This window comes from Anopheles maculipalpis, chromosome 2RL, assembly GCF_943734695.1.
Source record: "Anopheles maculipalpis chromosome 2RL, idAnoMacuDA_375_x, whole genome shotgun sequence".
Lineage (NCBI taxonomy): Eukaryota > Metazoa > Arthropoda > Insecta > Diptera > Culicidae > Anopheles > Anopheles maculipalpis.
In genome coordinates, this window is record NC_064871.1 from 38,698,520 (window position 1) to 38,713,415 (window position 14,896).

The 14,896-nt window shown below is 40.8% G+C and overlaps 2 protein-coding genes across 2 annotated transcripts in view; both read left to right on the plus strand.

The window, feature by feature from the left end:
- The window catches only part of LOC126559566 (protein kish), a 416,586-nt gene that overhangs the window by 218,100 nt on the left and 183,590 nt on the right, over nucleotides 1–14,896 (plus strand). The gene's annotated exons all lie outside the window — the stretch shown is intronic.
- The window catches only part of LOC126557356 (sodium/hydrogen exchanger 9B2), a 200,570-nt gene that overhangs the window by 97,241 nt on the left and 88,433 nt on the right, over nucleotides 1–14,896 (plus strand). The gene's annotated exons all lie outside the window — the stretch shown is intronic.

A 14,896-nucleotide genomic window follows, 5' to 3' on the forward strand; every position in this document is an offset into this window, starting at 1 on the left:
ACTTGACCTTGAACACTGAACGTTTAAAAAAGAAAAGTGGTGTGGAGAGGAGTCAAACAAGAAGCAAAAAAAAAAAGCCACGAACGACAGAAAGAACGCATGCACGCATAGTTTGTAGACCTGTTTCTTTCGCTTCGCTTTAATTTGCATTTAATCGTTCGGGACGGTTCTTCTCCTAACTCGTGTGTGTGTGTGATTGCCTTTTTTCTTTAGAGCCTATGTGACTCCGGTTTGTTTCTTTCGTTTTGTCGCAATTTTTTCGTGTGCAAATTAAACTAGTTTTGATAAAATGTGGTCGATTTTCATTTCTGGCTGACTGGCTGTACGATCGAAAATCGAATTAACGACGCAAAAAAGTGGATGCATTAAGCTTAGTCGATAAAGTCCACAGTAACCCAAACTTTGCTTCGACTAAAACATCATAAATCATTCTTTTTTTAAATGAAAATCAAACCTATTCTTTGGCAGGCGGTAATTCGATCTATAAAAGCTCTTCGCAATGGGTAACACGAACCAGCTTTTTGGGCCATCAACGGTTATACATCCTTACTGGATGAGGCCAACATTCTTTAATGTGGTTAGCATAATTTCCTTACCTAAACCAACTTTTGAAATTCACCAATCTTACCTTTCGTATGTCTGCCATTTACTCTGTCGCAACATAAATCATGTTGCGCTGGTCATGTGTTGTGGCAAAGCGAAAAGAAAACGAGTAGTGAAATAGGAAGGGCTCCAGGCGGGGGAGGAAAAGGGTACATTTTAAGGATGCATAGATATTGCCCACCTCTATTCCACTAACCTTCATCCGGGGCAGGAAAACGAAAACGTTTGCTTATGTAAGGGCGGGCGTCGGGTTTTGGCCGTCCTTCGTTTTTGATCTACATTTGCACTGTTATTATTTCAAGTTAAACATCATCATCTTGCACGAAAACAAGTCATCGTACGGCACGTTGTGTTATTACTATTATTACGACCCTCCCTACTAATGGTGGCTGCCCTTTTGTATATAATGTACGCGAAGAGAAATCAGTTCTGAGAGTGGTTGGAAGTGCTGCCATCACCTGCCATGTTGTGTCCTATGACGGATGGGCTAGTAGTGCAGCTGATAAGCATATAACGAACATATATATAAAAGTTTTACACCTGTAATGTACAACGATCATTTGTAGTGGTCACTGCTCTCACGTGCAAGCAATATAAAGTTGCAAAAAAAGTAGGTTGTGTGAGTTTTATTTCATCGCCTTTTAACGGGCCATTTGTTAACCGTAGAGTTGGCAACCAAATTTACACACGTAAGTTGGCAACGGATAGTTGGAAAGTATCAAAGAGGATTCCGAACCGGAAAATCTACCACTGACCAGATGGATTCACCATGCTGCAAATCTTGGAGAAGATGGTTGAACAAGTACCATCTCTTCATAGATTTCAAGGCCGCATACGATAACATAGCCAGGGTAAAACTCTACGAGGCCATGAGCTTTTTTGGAATCCCGGCCAAACTGATCAGGCTTGTTAGAATGAGGAAATGGGCTCGCCTGTCTCCTATGCAACTTGGCGCTAGAGAAGGCCATCCGTGACTCGGAGGTGGAGACTTGGGGAACCATCTTCTACAAGTCAACCCAGATCCTGCCATAAGCTGATGATATAGACATCATTGGTCTGCGGTTCTCCTAGGTAGCAGAGCTAGCAGGTAGCCTTTTTCTTTTGCTTTTGTATGTCGAAAATCTATATCATTCATTCATTATGTTTTTTTTTTTTTATTGTTATGATATAAGTAACAATTCATTTGAAATTTGAAATCGATCGAATTTTATTCTAAAATAAGCATAAAAAGAAGTAGAAGAAAAATTTCATTCTCTCCATAAAAAAACGTATGGAATACCCGGGTATATAAACTTTACCGAAACAGGCCGAAACGAAACATCAAAGTGTAACGCTTCATAACGCTTCTGTGACTGTTTCGCTTTGTTTCACTGTAGTTGTGTGTTTGACCGAAACCTTTCAAAAAAATTATTTCTCCATAAAGTACAGAAATGTGGTTAATAATATCCAAAAAAATCGAAAAATAATTAGTTGTTTTGCATCACAACCAGGGAAGAGCGTTATTTACGTCGTGTGTCGGTCGTGCGTGGCCCCGGCCTAAAATAAATCAACAATGTATACACCAAAAAAAACGGATAAATAAAAAGTTGGGATTCTACTGAACATTTCCGGTCAATACAAGCAATGAATGAAAAGCTATTGCAGTTGGAATTTGAAAAGAAAAGCCTGGCTATCCTGGTTGCCATCTTAAAGGTTAAACGAGAAAGATTCTTGGCAGAAATGAAACATTTCCAGGACTGCCTCACTAAGTCGTTGTCCTTTGAGGGGTAAAACTATGCCGAAAAATCTACCCAAAATCAGTTTACTTTCGTGTTTGGATACATTTTATGTATTTTGTGTATGTTTGGCTACCGTAAGCAATCATCCCCCAAAACGCCCGTTTTTTCTCTCGTCCTCGTCCAAATTAGCTAACTTCGTATGGTTTATGTACCACTTGGCAGTCGCATCTAATGGTGTTTCGTATATACTACCACCATCCGACCCCGCGGTATCCTTGGCAATGGTTGGGGGGGGGGGGGGGTGGGGGAGTGCGGTTGATGGAACCGAAACACACATAAAACAATCCTTGTGCGCCATGCAACGTCAACAACGCCCCAAGTTCAAGGAACCGATGGGAAAGGTCGTTTCCATCGCGATACTTTGCTTCGGCACACCCAAACCTTCAAAAAGGTACAAAAAAAGCAAACGAAATAGAAGCAGTCATGAAGGGGGAAAAGAAAGAGGAAAAAGCAAACAAAAAGTTAAGCAACGGGCTTGGGCTTTCCAGCGTTCGTTGTACAGCTCCTGTTATATACCTGCATCCTTCGAAGGACGCTGCTGAGTGTGTGTGTTTGTATTGTAAAAATTAGAATACTGTTTTATTATTTATTCTTCATCGTACGAAATATAAATGCGAGGTGAAGAAATTCTCCAGATTTGGTCTAGTAGGTCCTGAAGGGCGGGAAGGACGCATTCCCAAAGCGAACTTCTCACTTCAGAAGCAGGCGAGATGTGGGTTTCATATTGCACTGTAAAGATTCCCCTAAAGAATCATCCTCTTGGGATTGCATTGAAGGTGGGAGAAGGCACAATGGATAGGGAGAGCACTACAGTCGTCTGTTTTTCCCGGGAAAATATCAATGTTGAGCTAGGTCATGACACTGTGCTGTGTGCTCTACTGCACGTTGCTCACTCAAGCACGGATCGATTCACATTGGCGCTCGTCAGGCGTATTTCTCATCTCGCACGGTTTCTCACTCTGGTGTAAATGCGGAATAGTTCTCAAATGTGGGATTATTTTTCTTGAATATTTGTTAGAATTTTAGCAATGTCCCCGGTGGGTCATTTGTATCCGGTGGCCCAGAGGTAGTTGTTCCAGGGTCTTTCACTTGTCTGAGCTGCCGAATGCCACTCGTATGCCGGAATTTCCTAACTAGCAGAACCCAAATAAAGTCAAGGATAAACTTTGTCAGGTTTTCCTGGGAAAGGCGATAAAGTTCCTGCCTTTAAATCAGTTTGATTACGAATCAAACTCGCCCGTAGTCAATGTTTATCATTCTTTCCTCTTGGTGAGCGTTCATCGAATCTACTCGCAAACGATACATCCTCTCACAGGCGCTCTTCCACATCCACTACCATCATTTTATGTTTTACTGTTTTATTTTGTTAGTTGCTACTGTTGTGCAAACCTATCGCCTGTTATGGGGCGGTGAGCACAAAAAAACAAAACTACCCCAATCGAACGCTCACTCGAAACATCCCCAATCTCTCATTCTCATTCCGTTTCACGCTCTCTCTCTCTCACTACTTTCCTTACCGACGAGACGAGTGAGATAGAGCGATCCGTATGTAGTAGCCCTTGCAAAATGAGAGAGACTGAGTGTGTACGGCGCAGGGCTGTCAAACATGAAACGCTTTTCGAGTCCCCCCGCGAAGTGGTGGAGTCTTCTGGAGTGCAGCAAAATCCATTCATTCCATTCCGCGTGTGGTCGTGGAGCGCTCGCTCTGTTTCGTTGCGTTTTGTTCGCGAGCCGCAACCAGGTTGGAGTTGCATTTTCGCGCGTGTTACAATCGTGGGGCGGCGTACGTTGAAGGTTTACACCGAAAAGTGCGTTGTGTTTTGTGTGCGAAGTATCGAATTTGAATATCGTTATCGGAACACGTTCTATTGTTGCTTAACATCGCTCGGTGAATAATAGTGTGTGACCAAGTGTTCGATATCGACGAGGCTTGCTATAGAACGGAGAGTTTATTTACGATTTGTTTAGTGTGAAACAAGATTCGGCAACTGCTTAATTCGATTTGCATATCATATTACTAAAACGCCAGTGCATCTTCCGTAATTTCTTATAATTTCAAGTGGTCCGTACAATCCTCGGTCTTACGGCACCGATGCGAATGGTGAATAATTGTAAGCGCTGACACGACAACATGTGCGCTAAAAAGTGAAAAAATGTCATCGTGCTGTGAACATTTCCAGCGATCCTCCTGCCATGCGTCTTCTCGAGGGATCAAGCAGACTGCTAACAATATTTTACTTTTATTCTCGGAAATTGTACTGTACGTTGTTCATGTTCTGATTAATGAATATCCAGTCAAGCAGTCCTTTTTGGAATAATACATCTTATCAGAAAAGCTGGAATAAAAGTGATGTTTTGTGTAGTGGTTTTTCTTACAAGCTTGTGCTTTGCTAATACAGGGTTTTCGTCTTAGTGTGGTTTGGCTGCTCGCATTTGAATGCAAGCATTGGATTTTTGATTGGGAGCATTGATTTTCATCCGCCAGATTTATGACAGTTTGTCAGGCCAGATGTTTATAACCCCATCTGTGAATGATTGCTTTGGACTGTTAATTGTTGTTTATAAGCGAAAATGTTTGTTTTTTTTTTCAGTTGCCAGGAGCGTTTTGTTTTGTATAATCTATTTTCAAAATTTTAGGCTTATTTAAGGAACATTCATTGGGTGTTTTATATTTATTGTGATACAAAAATCGTGTGAATTGATTGGGGCAAGTCAAAAACCGAATGTGGCAAGCCAAAAATGTTGAGCAACCAGTCCAAACTAAGACGATAAACCCTGTTTTATATGGCTAAGCTCAAGCATTTTTTGTGTATTTTTTATATTAAACAAAAGCAAGCAATCAGCTGGTGTATCGTTTCTTAAAAAAATATACAACAAAAGCTTAACACTCATTAAATTCTTCTTAACTGGAATCAAAACGTCCAATTTGCTTTTTCTTGAATAAGAGTTCTCCCTGCGGTGAAACTGCCCGCAGGTCTGTCTCACTCATCTGGAACGTAGGATTGGGCGAAATTTATTGCTGATTTTGCCCTCAAACCGCAAAAACCCGCGTGCGCACGTTAAAGTGAATGTCTTGGCTCACTCGACCAAGAAATATGCCGTACGACGTCGGTGTGTGCGGTACCGGTGTCCGTGTGTGTAGCATTCTTGGATGATGGGACCCCCTTTTGGATGAACCAGATCCGTTTCCTGTCGCTGCTCTGCTATTTGAGTTTTTGAGCCGGCAAACGAACACACGGCAGACGAATATTGAGTGACATTCACCGGAATGCGGTCGAAATTTGATCATACGCCAGCGATCGAACCGTACGATTTATGGTAAAGGGATTATGCTGTACGGAGAACGGGGATGTGTGTGTGTGTGCGAAAGTGAGTGAGAAAGTTATAATTGGATGTGTGCGAACATAAGCCCTTAATACGATCTATGTAAACGCGCTTGGTGTCGAATTGTGGTAACTCTCAGCATAAATATTATCCATTTCCTGATATGTGTGGTGTTTTGTACCGAGTCTGCTTAGCGGCACCGATCGCGAATGATTAAAGAACGCACCGAACCAGCTGTGCTGGGACAATTCCTGGGCAAACGGGCGCCGGTAACTTTATTGTCAATCCTGCTGGAATCCCGCGATCGCCACATAAACAACAAAAAAAACTCCTATCTACACTCACGCACACTTCAACCCCGTTCGAGGCATGTCCGCCCATCATCCGGCACTGTCATTTGCAGCAGTACATTTTCAAGGTTAGATGTGCACCACCCGCCAAACCTTTGCTGTTGTTGGTCTGCTTTCTCCACCGAGTCGGTGTGATGGTGTCGTTTCGCTTTTGCACGTACGCACTGGTCGCACACGGACAAGAAGCCCGCATTTGCACGGCTGGTTCCATTTGCATCGGATTAGAAAGTCAAATTGATCGGTAGCCCGTCGACGGGTCTCTCTGTGTGGTAGTCGTCGAGTTTTCAACTACTTCGACACGCATTTTGTGCCCAGATACATACATCTTTCCGCGTCCTCCCTAATGGGGGTGGTGATACGCCGTGAGTCAATGATTGGAAAAGACATGAAGCGATTATGCCTGTTGATGGAGCCCAATGTGCTGTTATTTTTTAAGATGCTTTTTTAAACATTGCAAATTATGAATGTTATAGACTCTTACTCCAAAATTCCTCAAAAGTTCCAAGTTAAACATGAAACAAAGTAATGCTACCTGGAAGCTTAGTTTCTGTTGCTATATATTAACCAGAATTACGAGCGAAGAATTCTTTGATCGGGCAAATGACCAGCATACGCTCCGGACAACTCAATCTCGTCTCCGTTGCAAGAAAGAATACTCTGATGTGCGTCAAACACGAACGAAAGGGTAATGAGAACCGGTCGATCAACTTTCGCGATTGATTTGTTGCCTGTTTGGCTATCTTCGTAGATCCACGGTGGTGTGTCAGATTCAGAGCAACTTAATAGATCACTTATATGTTTATTTCTACAAGGAAGAGGCGATCGAGGTGCCTGTGTTCACATGGCAGGACCGGAGTTCAAATCCCATCCGGATCGTTTGCCAGTAGTGAGGACTAACTAGCAAACTACGTGGTATCACCAACTCTAGTAAGCCATTCGATGACCTGTGTGATCTTAGGAGGTCTTTAAGCTAAGAAGGAGAAGACATGTTTGTTTGATTGTTCTTTGTAATTTGTGAGTGTACTACAAATGATAGCGTGCGGCGAGCCAGCTTTAGAGAATAGCACAAGCGCTTATGAAATCCTCGACCATTGATATAGAAACCCCCAATATATTAGCGAATCAGCAAAAATAGATACAAAATCCTCCAAAATAGTAACGGAAGCCGGAGCGTTTGAAATGGAAAATGTATACTAGCCGGTTGGCGAGTTTAAAATTGCTAACCAGCTTTTTCACGCTAATATTTTATAAATACATGCACCAACAATTAACACACGTTGCTATTCTGATAATACTTGCAATACATAAAATTCGCAAAAACATATATACGTTTAGTAAAACTGTACGCAATGCGCTTTCTAGGCGAACATAAAATATTTTTTTGTACCAAAACGTTGCACGGCTGAACGATTTTTTAATGCATTTGTATATACGCACTCTGGTTCAAATCTCCAATTTGAATATTAGCATGTTTTTGGAATTCGTTTTTTTTTCTGTCGTTTCATGGTAAAAACCAAATACTTTTTAATTTATCACTATATGAATTCAATTTCCATTCGGTTTTCGCGCGCAGAAACTTGTTACTTTCATAAAACATTATTGTAAAACTACATCTATAAACTACAACTACATAATATACATTTTCCATATCAATCGCACCGGCTTCCGTAACTATTTTGGATGATTTTGTATCTATTTTTGCTGATTCGTTAATATATTGGGGGTTTCTATATCAGTGGTCGAGGATTTTATGAATCTTTTGCTCAGAATAGACCGATAATGCTATTAATTTCAGGTTAGAACTTTGTATAATACTTTTTTTTTAAATTAAGTTTCAAATGTTTGCTAATTTACTGAATAAGTAAGCTAACATTCCTAATTTGACATATTCCTAAAGACAAATTTGCCGTAATAACCACTACTAAAGGTTTTTTCCATAAATATTTTACTTTTATAGTGCCTTAGTTGATGGATTTACAAAGATTTTGTCAAGCGGGATAGTACATACAAATATAGCTTGCGCTACATGTTCAGTAAAACAATCAATTTAAGGGAAAATCGTCCAAGAGTGGTGTTGGCTTTGGAAAACTCATGATGGTAAAATGAAATAAAACAAATAAATGATAAAATGTCATTTCTCTCTATCTCTACGAGTAGTAAAGCACATGTTTTAATGATTTAATAATTGAAGATAGCTTCAAGATATTAAAGTTGCAAGCATAAATTACTCAACTTAAGGAAATTACTACGCGCTGTGAACATTTAAGTGCAGTAGTCGAGTTGTGTTTGTCCAATTCGTACCACAGTTTGCACCTTTTTCTATTCACGAGGAAGACCCTGGCCGTATTGCTACACACTTTGCTCTTATGCTTGTATCGTTCTGTTAAAGAATTATTATCCAAAAAGAGTGCTTTTAGGGTTCGAACTGAACTTTAAACCTTTCAGATTGTATTGGGTGAGAGATGAGATCACTTTCACTTCCCTAGAGGCCTCCTTTCCGATGATCCTTAGCGGTGAAACATATTCCCATAATCATCGTAAGGTTTCAATTTGACAACACCCAAACTCATATTTGCCTCAGCGCGTCGAAAGCGTGTGTTGGGCCCATTTGGGGCGGCGATGAGTCCAACAATCAAGATATGTGAACCTTAAGGAATGTAACTGCCGCGCTGCTGGAGGGGGGGGGGGGGGGAGGGGGCATGTGACAGAATAAATGAATTGCTTGCTTGTTGTGTATCTTGATGGTACTGCAGCCGAACGTCGCGAACACAGGCAGACGTGATCTTGGCACGATCCAAGGGGATGCAGAAGTGATCGAGGGTATAGTTGCGCTGATCGGAGGGCGCTGGATGGCCGCGGGAGAAGTTGTGTATTAAAACGCAGCACACCGCGATTTATACCATATAAAGTGTGGCCGCAGCGATCGTGCCGCGGTGGGACCGTCGCGAAAGATGACCTTGAAAGAATGTGTGTGTGTGTGTGTTTTTCTTTTTTCGGTATCGTTACTGATCGTTTCGCCACGGGCATGGCGCTGGGTGGTTCCAGTGGTGGCGTGTGTGTGTGTGTGTGCGTATGTGCGCGAATTTGTATTCGTATTTGTGGAATGAAATTTTATGGTCAAGCAAAAAAAAAAGATGTGCGGCACGGCAGCATGATGTGTTGTTGTTCATTTCTTTCTCGTCTGGTACGTTTCTAGCGATGGGTTTTGCCCTCTTTTTTTGCCTTGCTCTTCCTTAATTTCGTGTTCTATTTTTTTGTTGTTGCTTATGCTACGACTGAAGTCGCTGAAGTGGCAAATTCTTTCGACAGAAACATCCGCAGAATGTTTGCCCTTTTGTTTGAGATTTGTTGGCGTCACAAAGCTGTCAAAACGGGGTGTAGGCCAGGTGCCTGCTTTTTTGTTAGTTTGTAGCGAAGTTGGAGCGGAGGAGCTTGCTGATGCACATTCCTATCGCAGCTTCACATCTAATCTACACAAGATGGGTAGAAGCCCAGTAGAAGGCACAAGATGGTATGCACATTTGGACGATTGTGTCAGCACACAGAACTGGGCAGCTTTCGGTTTGCTGGATGGATATTGATAAATTTTCGCTGACGTGTCACAATTTGAATGTCGCATCTGTGATTCATATTGAACAGCCTATTACTGTGAGCTGTGTTTTAGAGTGATAAAAGATTAAATTGTGGAAGATAAAATATTGCGGAAACTTCCTGAGCATATGGAGATAAGTTGAGTGGTTTTTACTGATTTTCTTCTTCCGGTTTTGATTACTCTGTCTAACTAAGCTGCTAAATGTGATGGGAATTTATACAAGTCCATGTTTAAATATTGCAATAAACCTCTTGAAGGTTTTTTTTTTAAACCTGCATTGAACGTTAAAATGCTCAACTGTTATGAGGCCTCATTATTATCGGCCCTTAAACGAAACTATTAATTTTAACACGATGCAAGTAAAGTGCACATACCCCGTCCTGTGCATCGTAAATCCACATCCGCCGTACGATCACCAGCATAGCTCTACAGTGAGGGCTCCGTTGATCGGCCATTGTTGTCCTTCAGGCGCCTCAAACTGCTCACATAAAAATTCTTTCTCCAGCATGACATCCCTCTATCCCAGTCGAGAGTCGGCACCAAATTGATCACAATATCAGGTCTGAACAATCGTAAAACTCTAACTGAAATTGACTTTTTTTCATTACCGTCGTCGGGTTAAAGCATTTGCCTCGCCTAGCCATATTAGCAGTGAGGATGAGGATGCTATTAAATGCTATGTTAGTTACTAGTGGTTAATGCATATTTCCTCAAGTCGGTTCGGTCTGATGAATTGTTTAGTCGAGTTTCAGCTTATCGTTGTTTAGAGGGCTACAAAAGTTAATGAAGGTATTTACAACAATTCCTCCGCCAGCACAACTCATTAGATAGAATTGTAAAAAAACATGTCTTTGCAATTCATGGCTTCTTCTTGGATTTGAGTCCTTCAAGGTCACGCCGGCTATCGAATGGCTTACTAGATTTGTTGATACTAATGATGGGCTCTCGGAACCGCACCTACGGAGCCGTCGTAGGCTTCTGGAGCCGTTTGGAGCCGTTCGGAGCCGTCCGTAGCCGTTCGGAGCCGTCCGTAGCCGCTAGTCGTCAGTTGCAAAACCGTCGGAATCGTTGGGGCTGAAGTGAAAATCGTCCATGATACGGTGATATAATAATCTACATTGATGCTCTATCATCAAATATCAATTAAATGAAAACGTTCCGGAAGGCTGCAAACGGCTCCAAACGGCTCCAATGGCTCCGGCTGCCGACAAGGGGCTCCGGACGGTTCTTATGATTCCAGACGGTTCCGAACTTAGAGTATTGAAGCTACATTCCGGAGCCGCGTCCAAAATTGGTGGAGTTATTCGGAAGCGATTCCGTTTTTTTTTTGTCGATTTTGGACCGCGCAATGATTGACTTTTAAATGTATTGTTGCAAACGCTTATTGTACTTAGATTTATTGCCAACTTGATTGTCATTTGTAATACACACTGATTTTGATCCACCAGCAATTTAAGCATGGGAATCATGTTTAAACGAGATCCCATAAATATAACGTTTCATTCGTACTCAGGGAAGCTTCTTCATTAAATTAAGAACGTATCTGACTACTCGGGCTCATTGCAAATGTATTCACACCGGGACATTAATTTCAATTCCACGGTGTCCCAAAGGATACAATACGGTTCATCTACCTTAAGTGCTACATTGAACTGGCAGAAGTAGCATGTAGGAAAAAAGGATAGCTAACTTTAAGTGAAATTGTTCCATACCGTCAGAGGGTGTAAGGGTGTAGCATTTCAACGTGCTTTCCTGCGAAAGAGATTGCAAAACGATGACCAATGTCATGCTGCATACATGATTAGCTGTGGAATACTTTGCAAGAGCTTTACAATTTACAGCAAGTGTGAAAACAGACTAACTCTAGACACAATCCTAATAGAAGCACGTAGTGTAAAGTTTGTGTCGTAAAGTAATCTTTTAAATTTGGCTTTGGAATGATTTACCTGTTTGATAAAGCAATTCAATTGTCGCTGTAGAAAATTAAATGTTTCATACTGTTTCTTTTGAGCCTATTTTTCTTACATATTTAAAGTACATTTTATTTAGAATATCACTCTATCTTATGTTATTTATTGTAACGCCCAGTGGTGTTATATTGCATTTTTTGACACCTATGAATAGGTATTGGAGCACTCTTCCTTCTTATGAAGCAGTTTTAGCGTGATCGTGCTTGTTTCAGTTATTATTTACCATGGATCTGTAACATAAACAATTAATTGTGCACACCCGCTTTGAAAATTCCACTTGCTTCGGGAGAAAAATAGGAAAATTCCTTAAAATCGCGTCTTCTACTTTTTAATATATTTTGAAACGGTTTCGGAAACGACAAAGCATCACTAGCAAGGTACATCAAAATCGTCTTTCAGGAACAGTGGATCATCAGCTGAGCTGGTAGGTCTTGTGAACGTTACAAGCTAACCTTGGATTTTCGGATGGGGATATACAAAAAATACAAACGGTGCAGCATATGTACCGCATAGTACCGTCAGAAGAATCGGATTGAGTGCAGACTACCGCTCTTTTCGTGCCTCAATCTTCCCGATGCGATGTTCCCAACGAATATAAGTTCGTTTTTGCTGACAAATTTGCCCGCAAACTCATGGCATGGCAAGACATTAGCTGTGCAGCTCTGGGGGCACAAAACACGGCTTTTTATAACAAATCAATCTATGAACTCGACAGTTTTTAAAAATCAGTGCCTGGAAAAGTGTTTTTGCTTTTTAATAAAGCTCATAAAGGCACAATTAAGCTCTGGCCAGATTTGCCAACAGCCCAACACGCATACTATTGGAAAACACAGCTACTGAATTGGATAAACCAGTTGTGCTACAACTCAAAAGTGGTGTCAAAAGAAAATTGCTTAAATTCATCCGTACATAAACAAATTTATTTTTCATGAATTTTGTGATAAAAGAACAATAAAACCCCTTTCCTTGGATGTAGAAATTATATTTCTACGTTAAAAATCTCTCGTTTTACAGCCTGTGATGAGTGACCGAATTCTAAATGAATGGTACTTTCTTAGCAACGTTAAACGTTTTTACTTTAGCAATGTTGAATAGATAATATCCAAAGATATAATTAAAGTAAATACTTTTGTATTCTCTTTTGGATCTCAATTTGCTTAAAATTCAATGCACTTTTAGACACATTTTCTGTTCCTGAAATCTTGACTTTCTGGCTCTGTGTAACAACGGAATAATAATAATTGTATTATTTTTTTCCTTTCTGTTTTTGTTTGCAGAAAATTAAAAAAAAAAAACAACTTATATTACCACTAGAACTATCGCGATTTTAACGCGTGCAAGTCTACCGCAACCAGTCAAAATGACTGATGGTCTGACCAAATAAATAATTTTTATGAGCCGACTAACATTTTCACATTTCTTTAAGTTTGTAGACATGGCTTAATACACATTTTATTGGTTGTTTCTTACACCAGCATTGAAAAACCATGAAATAAAACAAATCAGTTATTTATTCCGTTGTGTTGCAACGTTGTTGCAACGCATCAGCCTTGTTGCTCATAAAATTGTTAAACTATACTTTATTTCTTGTATATTATATATTATCTTTTAGTTGTACTGCAAGGAATACGTCTGTCGGTTATGTGCAATCACCTTTTTGTGAGAATTTCGCATTGAAATACACTGGTCATCGTTCCACAAACCATCAGTCATAATGACTGGTTAAGGTAGAATTGCCCATGACATAACTTAGTATCAATATTAAATTAGATTGTTGATATTTAAATTCATACAAATGAACATCCTATTGAATGTGTAAAAGTCATGCATCAACTTCGGGAGAATTGTTTAATTATGAAAAATAAATCCACGTAAAAGGTATGAAACCAGTCGAAATGACTGGTCCCGGTAGTTCTAGTGGTAACCTTACCAACCTAGTGACTCAACAATTCGTTAATCTCCCCCCATTTCACTCTGCTTAATCACGCCAAACACCGTCGGGGAGGTATAGCAATTGAAAAAAGTGACAATCAAATCTTCGCCAAACATCGCTGGCCCATTGAGGGAGATAAAACAGTGCCTGTTGCCCGCGCGATTGCAACTGCAACAAGCTGACGCGCACGTTGATGCGCAGCACTCGCTTTCTTTTGTCGTCGCCAGACCGTTCGGGCGCGGCGAATCGAACTAGGTCAAGGACTCCCGCCATTGCACGATTTCACACCCTTGCCATCTTGAGCTTCACGCTTCCTACCATCCATCCATCACGTTCCCTCGCTGCAAATTCCAGGTTCGCGGTATACTTCCAGCCATGTCTGGTCTGGCAATCGAAACGTTACAATTCTCACTTCCTCATTTGGATTGCTATTAGAGGAAGAGAAAGAACGCGGATAAGGGTTTGCTTGGGACAGACAGCGGGGAATACACACCTTATCTCACGTTCCCCGAAGCTCCGATGGTTTGAGCGGGATGCAATGGCACGTAAAACTCACGTATATGCATTTTTGTTCAGTTTTGCATACTGATAACGCTTATCTCTCCCTAGATGTAGCAAAAAATAAATGACCTAGTGCAGTACGATGGTACGAAGGAAAGTGGTCTACGATAGGTGAATCGGAAGGGTTTTTATCTGCCAGTGGTATCTTGCAAACGAGGTAGACTCATTGTATCTTCCGACTTGATTACAATTGAGGACTTTCTATCAATTTAAAAAGCTATAACCGATATCGTTTGATCGGAAAGGTTGTCCAGAATGGGCTGCGTTTCCTTACGAATAGCAGTGATGTCTTGTGGACTTGCTCCCCCTAAGCAATTAGTCGTGATCACGAACAGCAGCCTCAACTTTTCGCTAGATTGTTAGACGTAGGTGAAACATAAATTGCTCAAATAGTGTTGGTTTGTAAAACATGAGCAAAATTCGTTTCGGTGCACGCTATGGAATATGTAAAACATGCTAACTTAATCATAGTTTAACGTTGCACATAAAACGACAATAAATGAGCAGCAACGGTTGGCTGAATCGATGGCAACAAAGTGGTAGGCTTGAAACAAAAAAGTGAATTATGAAGATAAGATGTTCGCGCGTGTGAGTGTTGCGATCGTGGTAAAGAGGTTGCATGTGAGCAACAACAAAAAAAAATCGTTCAAATGGCAAATCAAATAAGAGTGCGTTGATGGAGTTGTTACTGCTGGTCGGATGATTTTTCTGCCTAGTTGTTCCAAACGATTTGTTTCGGTGCACGGGACAGAAGAGGGGAAAGAAAACAAAAACTATGCTTCTTA